At 44.4% G+C, this 6,962-nt stretch overlaps 1 long non-coding RNA gene and 1 other non-coding gene across 2 annotated transcripts; both read left to right on the plus strand.

Moving 5' to 3' along the window:
- The first annotated feature begins 374 nt into the window (after window positions 1-374).
- Window positions 375-4,725, plus strand: LOC116086993. The gene is made up of 4 exons (XR_004117219.1): window positions 375-476; window positions 1,429-1,463; window positions 3,435-3,513; window positions 4,200-4,725. It is a non-coding gene; the product is annotated as an uncharacterized LOC116086993 (long non-coding RNA).
- Window positions 3,886-4,083, plus strand: LOC116087860. Its single transcript, XR_004117652.1, has one exon. It is a non-coding gene; the product is annotated as a small nucleolar RNA SNORA74 (small nucleolar RNA).
- Window positions 4,726-6,962: the final 2,237 nt, after the last annotated feature.

The following is a 6,962-nucleotide window of genomic DNA, read 5'->3' on the forward strand; positions in this document are numbered from 1 at the left end:
AGCACATGACCAAGAGACCTGCGTGTGTGGGAGTTCCAGTAACCAACTAACAACGCAGATGATGAAAGCCAGAAAGATCTGCATGTGGAGGTGCAAAATTGTGGGGCTAGATCTGCAGAAACAGCGACCGCTAGCACCAGGTAGGCAGTTGGTCTGGCTCCCATTAGGACACAAGGGCTTTGAATTTAGCAGCTGCAAACCCAGGACTCATATACTTAAGGTACCCGATGGGAGCGTAGGGAACGGGGCCTTTGTGCAGAGACCAACCAATTCTCAAACCCAGGTCAGTTCAAATGGTGACGTCGCTGTCCTGCCTCGTCAGCGAGGTGGATTTCTAGTCCCGCCTTTCTTGGGCGGGACTCATCGCTCCGCCCTGCAGCCGTCCCAGGGCGGGGCTCTCGCCAGCTCCCGGCTTCCCTTTTCACCGCGGCCTCTGTGGAGGCTGCTGTGTCCGGCGGAGCTCCGAGCACGTGCTGGTGAGTGAGGTCCCAGGGAGCAAGGGGTCTGGAGGTTTTACTGGCCCAGGCAAGAAGCGGGGATGAGGATTCTGCCTGGGCAGGGGAAGGAACTGGGGTTTGTTTTTTATTACCTCCGGCCTTGGAGGTCATCTTAAAGGGAATAGCCCAAAGACTCACCGCCAATGAGGTGCAGTCCCTATCCAGCTAGGAAGTCACCTGGAATCCGGCTCAGTTTAGGGTTTCCGGAGCCCCAGACAAAGACTGAGAAACGTTTGTGAGGAACACGTTTCCGGGGAGAACCAGATCTCCAGCCCACGCCCTGAAGGGGCTTTTAGACCTAAAATAAACAATGAGGCCCTTTTTTCGTTTCTCTGTTCCTTTAAATTGGTTAGAATTGGTTAGATGTTAAGTTTGGGCTTGGATAACTTGCCCTTAGATATGTTAAAATGAGGACCTTCGAGGTCCTTAGCACAAGTTCTCTCACACTTACTACATCTACATTGAATTACCACTCGAAGTGTTAACTTTTATTGTCTTTAAATGTCCTGTATTCAAGCCTGCTGTCCAGATTTAGTCTACACACTGACTAAATCTTTAGTCTTCTGACGCTCCTCCCCAACACGCCTTCCTGTTTTTTACTAAGGTGCCATTTTTAAGAGTGGGTCTCAGTGCAGGATGGCTCGTTCTGGAGGCAGTCTTACTATCTTAGCTTCCTACATGCTAAGTTTCCAGGGGTACTGTCTACTGCCGGTCTACAAATGAGAACTCCAGGTAGTGGACTTGGTTAATGGAATGGTTATTTGGGGAGTAAAGCTCCCAAAGTTAGGCAGTTTCTCTACTACTGTTTCTTTGACTCAGCCCAACAAAGTGAAGGGGGTTTGAGGGCTGGAGATGTTTTTTGTTTTTTTAATTTAATTGCACAGGAGTTGACAGCAGGCTGACTCTAATCTGGGCTGTTTTGATTTTATAGTGTCCAGCTGCCAATTTGAGGCGATACCTGCCCTGGTAAGTACTGCCCTGGTGGTTCAACTTGTTCCCTTTTGCCCCAGCTGTAGGCAGCTACCTAGGTTTCCTTGTACCTAGGCAAGTGTTACACTGCTGGGAGAACAGCAGCCAATAGCTGGTTGGCATTCTGGGCCTGGTTCATGCCAACTCTGTTGTTAACTATACCAGGATGTCAGCATAGTTGCTTGCCCATGAAGAGAAGAGCAAGTTCTAAAATCCAGGTCTTCTGACATGGAGGTTACTTAAATCACAACTTGGAAATGAAGCTGAGTAAAAGCCAGTAAGGGAAATAAATAGGGGGAAAAAAATCAAGATTTAGTGCCTGTAAACAGTCAGAAGTGGGCCTCAGGCAGTGGAAGGAGTTATTAGACTGCACTTTCACTAAAAAATAGTTTCTTTTCTCCACAATAATAAAAGCTAAATCATGATCCCCTTTAGTGAGCTCCCTGGTGTTATAGTATGCAGGATCTCTTCAGGTTGTCCAGGCAACCTAGATGCCCAATCTCAAAAACTTAGTATTCTGCTCTCTAGCTCATTAATAAATTTATTAATTGATCATGGGGTTCTGGGAACTGGCTTAGGTCAAACAGTACTATGTGAGCAGTTAGGTTCCCCCTTTTTTGTTATTAATGCTGATTTTCTAAGGAATGTCTCAATTTTAAGCAAGCAGTGATCACTCAGTGAATCTGGTGATTATCTAATAGAGCCGACATAGTTATGAAAACATCCTGGTTTCCACAGGAAGACACGACCTTAATATACCTCCCTCATATCCTGAAGGGCTGGTGGCGTCCTCTGATCCACCACCTGTCCCTCCTTTTTCTCTTCCCTATGGTCCTTACCAGGCTGCCTTACTTTACATCTACCTCCATGACCCAACAGGACACCCCTGAACTTGAATGGATGCTCAGGGATAGCTGTAGCTGAGGTATGCACAGGCTACCTTAATCAATTTCCAGAAGTCTCTTATCCTACCCCCTGAATGTTTTTTGGGAGGAACCATGAAAAAAGACCACCTTGCCAGGCCCATGGAGCACCCCAGGTTGTGCATCTTCTGACATCCCCTCTACATTGCTCACCTTATCTTCATCATTGCCCTCCTCCCATTTACATCAATATCCCTTTTGCTCTTAAATGTAACACCTAGGCTACCTAACTGTCACCCCCCACCTTTAACCAGTGAGAAAACAAATTTATCACTGTTCTGACAGGAAAGTTACTGCCCCATATTACCTACTCCTAATCCTCCTAGCATTCTATCTACCTGCTCTTGGATTCATGCCCATAATTACTTTGTTACTTCTGTTTCACTATAATATATAGAGTAGCACTAGCTTAGCCCTGAACATACCCTCCTGTAGGCTACTGAGGCTGCCTTCCCTCTGCAGTCCCTCTGGTGCACTAGCGTTAACATCACTTTCCAGGTATCTTCTCTTGCCTTCCTGTTCCTCAAATTCTTACTCGTCCCTTGACAAGGATCCCACTTCTAGCAACTTAGAATAAATTCACTAACTAGACCTTATTTGTAAACTCAGATCAATTCCCCAGCTGCTGTTGTCCTGTACCCAAAATAAAACTGTCCCCTATCTTTGCTCTTGATCCATCTCTCAAGGAAGATGTGGGCAGCAAGTCACCAGAGTTTCCTATTCACGTCTTGCAAGGACTCAGTTGAACCTTGAATGCTTTGTGAGATTAGGGCAAGTGCTAATGGTGAATAGACTTATGTGAATGGTCTTCAGACAAGTGGTGATCCGAGGGTGGTTGCTTGAAGGCAGAATTTAGTGGGATATGGATTATATTTTGTGTGTAGAAGAGAGTTTGGGACAACTTGTAAGTAAGAGTCCTTCTCTGTTTCAAATGTGTGTCCTCAGGGGAGGACTAGCTGGTTATTTACAACTTTAATATATAGAGCATTGTTGAGGTAGTATGAGTTGCTAAAGCTTGTTAGTATTTTTTTTTTTTTTTTTTTAGGATGACTTGAAAGTAGGGTGGTCTTCACCAGGCTGAAAGAAGTAATGATCCACAACAAGGGTGCCCGTGTGGTTCTCAGGTGAGTGTCTCTATTCTAGCATTGACTGCTTTCTCTGCCAGGCCTGTTGACTTGCTTGGTATTCATCAGGAAACAAATGGAAAACAAGTTCACTCTTGGCAGTTAGTGTAGAATTTTGGTATTTTTGTTTGAAAGTAGCATAAAAATATTTTTGTGTCTGCCACTCCAACTAAGGCATGATTTATAGGAATATTATGTGTGTTGTTTCTGTTCACTGCTAAGAGTCTAAGCCTAGTCCCTGCCAAATGGCAGAGACCGTTGGGTAAAGCTGAAAGCTTAGAAAGCACTCTGTATTCGTGTCTGCTACCTGGGGTGGTCCTGGGATACGTGGCCTGGGAAGGGGGGAAAGGGGGGGAGGTTCCTTTCCGACTGTCCAGCAGTTGTCAGCTATCCAGGCCGTGTGGTGCCTGTGATTGTGTTACACTGTTGGAAGAGTAAACACTGCCTCACTAAGGGTTGGCTCCGAGCACTGTCCTGGTGTCCGGTGCTAAGTACCTTCAGGCAGTGTATTGCATCCCTGAGAGTGGACCGACTCCTTGTGGAGTTGGTCCTGGTCTAGGTGCAAACAGTTTTTCTGTTAAAAGAAAAAGGGACTGGGACATAGCTGTGTATGTAGAGGACGCTTGCTTTACGTGTACTAGGCCCTGACCTTACAGCGTGTTCACCTTTTCCTCCTTAAACTCTAGATCTGAGTGAGATCTGCATCCATTGGGACCTCGGGGGTCTGACAGCACCGTGTTTTGAGTAATGTATGTGGTCTCTAATGTAGAGATACTTCAGTTCAGATGGGGAATGTCTGCTTTAGAGGGTTATAGAATGAACCATGATGTAACTCCAGAGAATGCTTGTGAAGTCCAGCTAGTCTTTGGCGGATGAGGCAGTGAAGGTGCTCACAGCCATCGCCACTGAGCTACATCTCCAGCTATAATTTTTAGAAGGACTAGATGATGTCTGGGTACTACATGGGGCTGGCTACTTGCTAATTAAGAAGTAAGTGGTTTTCAGACATCTATTTGGATGGTAGCCATCTTAGGACAGCTTAGAATGTTCCGGAAAGTTTAGGATGATGCTTTTTTAAAAGCAAAGGTTTATGAAGTTCCTGTAATGGCACATAATAAATATTGTTAATATTGTCTTTGGTTTTACCACTATGTTGCTTTTGTGTAAATGAACATGGTTATATTCCAATAAAACATAACTGATGAACACTGACATTGGAATTTCATTGGCATTTTCAGAGTCGACATTCCCAAATATTTGAAAGTTTAAAATTTTCCCAAGGGACATTGACAAAGAGATAGCAGAATAGGATTAGTAACATTTCTGACCTCTGAAGTTTAGGTCCTAAAGCATGAACAGCATTAGTGACAGTATTAAAATGCATCTTCACACTTTATTTACATAATTCTCCTGGGTCAGCCTTCCAAGTGCTAGATTCATGAACCACTCATCAAGCATTTATTGGTATCCCTTATTTTTATCCCTGGGTTTATATGGCTTCAGTCATAGTGGCTCTCTCCGTTGTAATGAGCTTAAAGTAAAATTTGTTTTTCAAGACAGAGTTTCTCTGTATAGCCCTGGCTGTCCTGGAACTCACTCTGTAGCCCAGGCTGGCCTCTAACTCAGAATTAAAGTAAAATTTAAACATGTGTATGACATATATGTATACCCCTGGAGGACAGAAGAGGATTTTTAATCTCCTGGGATGGGTGCTGAGAACTTGGCACTCTAGGGGACCAGCAAGGTTAACCACTGAGCCATCTATCTGTCCAGATCCAACACTTTTTTTGAGATAGGTCCTCATATGATTGGTTGGCCTCCTACTGAAACTGCCTTCATCCCTGAAGTACTGGGATAATAGGTGCGAACCATCACATCTGGCAGATCCTGCAGCCTTGGTCTCATGAATCATAGGGTGCCACATCTGGTGATCGCAGTTTTGGAGACAGTCTTGTGCATCCAATACTGACCTTAAACTTACTACAGAACAGTAATCTTACTGTCTTTAGTATTTAGTTAACTGCAAGTACCACCATGCCCTTCCTGCAGCAGTTTTTTTTGTCCTGGAACTCATGCTATCGATCAGGCTGGCCTCAAACTCAGAAATCCACCTGCCTCTGCCTCCCAAGTGCTGGGATTAAAGGTGTGTGCCACCATCGCCCAGCCCTGCAGCAGTTTTAATTTTGTATCTACTTTAAGTGTGGGAATGCATATGCTATTCAACACTAATGGGCATCAGAGGGCAACACCGAGTTTATTCACTTTATTCTCCCATGTGAGTCCTAGGAAGCCAGCTAAGTTGTCAGGCTTTACCCATGAAGCCACCTGCAAGAAATTTGGGTCTTAGACTGTTCAAGGTGACTTCCTGGCCACAGGTAGGGACATCCCTAGCATGGTTTCTGTGATCTTGAAAGAGAATACTGTGGGTATTAATGCATGGATTCACTGGTCAATGCCATGCATAATACAATTAAAGTAATTTAATGGGATTTACTAATTGATAAGTGGAGTTAATTAGTCAGTACTTATCCCAGTTGTCCTTTACGTCCTGGTAAATTGAAGTTGAATCATTAAAGCATTCAAAACAACAGTGTTTTATTTTGTGGGGGAAAGTTGGAGAGACAGTTCAGTTAGAAGGCCTGGCTACTCTTCCAGAGGACCTAAGTAGTTCACAACCATCTTTAACTTCAGACCCAGAGGATCTGATGGCTTCTGTGGTGCACAGGGAAAACACCCATTCACGTGAAACTAAAAAAGCTTTATAATTTATATTTGTTTTATGCGTATAAGCTTTTGCCTACATTTATCTATGTCCTCTTGGTTCTGGTGCCCATGAGGTCACCCTAGAACTGGAGATAAAAATGGGATGTGAGCGGGGCCATAGTGGCACACGCCTTTAATCCCAGCACTTGGGAGGCAGAGGCTGGCGGATTTCTGAGTTTGAGGCCAGCCTGGTCTACAGAGTGAGTTACAGGACAGCAAAGGCTATACAGACAAACCCTGTTTCGAAAAAAACAAAAAAAGGGTGTGTGTGTGTGTGACACAGAGAGAGAACCACTGTGTAGGTGCTCAGAACTGAACCCAGGTACTGAACAAGGGCAACAAGTGGTGTTGGCAAATTGCTCTGGGTAAGTTTTATGTCGCACATCTATATATGTTACAAGGAACATGTGAAGAATGAGGCAACTAGTGCTGTCGTTGAAAATGGCAGTTCACTACTTTGATACTCTGTTTAAACAAGTGAGGTTTTTCTTGAAATGTTGAGCCAGGTCTCAAATTACAATTAGAAAAACAGAACCCAGAGGGATAAATTCTAGAGATCCCAATGGGACACAAAAAAAGGCTATCTAGCCCCTAGGAATTTACACAGAGGGAAAGGACAGGTAAGAGCAACTAATTAAGGACTGAGAAGAGTGGAAATGACTCTTGAGACTTGTGAATAGCTCCCA

This window comes from Mastomys coucha, unplaced genomic scaffold (genome assembly GCF_008632895.1).
Source record: "Mastomys coucha isolate ucsf_1 unplaced genomic scaffold, UCSF_Mcou_1 pScaffold13, whole genome shotgun sequence".
NCBI classification, from domain to species: Eukaryota; Metazoa; Chordata; class Mammalia; order Rodentia; family Muridae; genus Mastomys; species Mastomys coucha.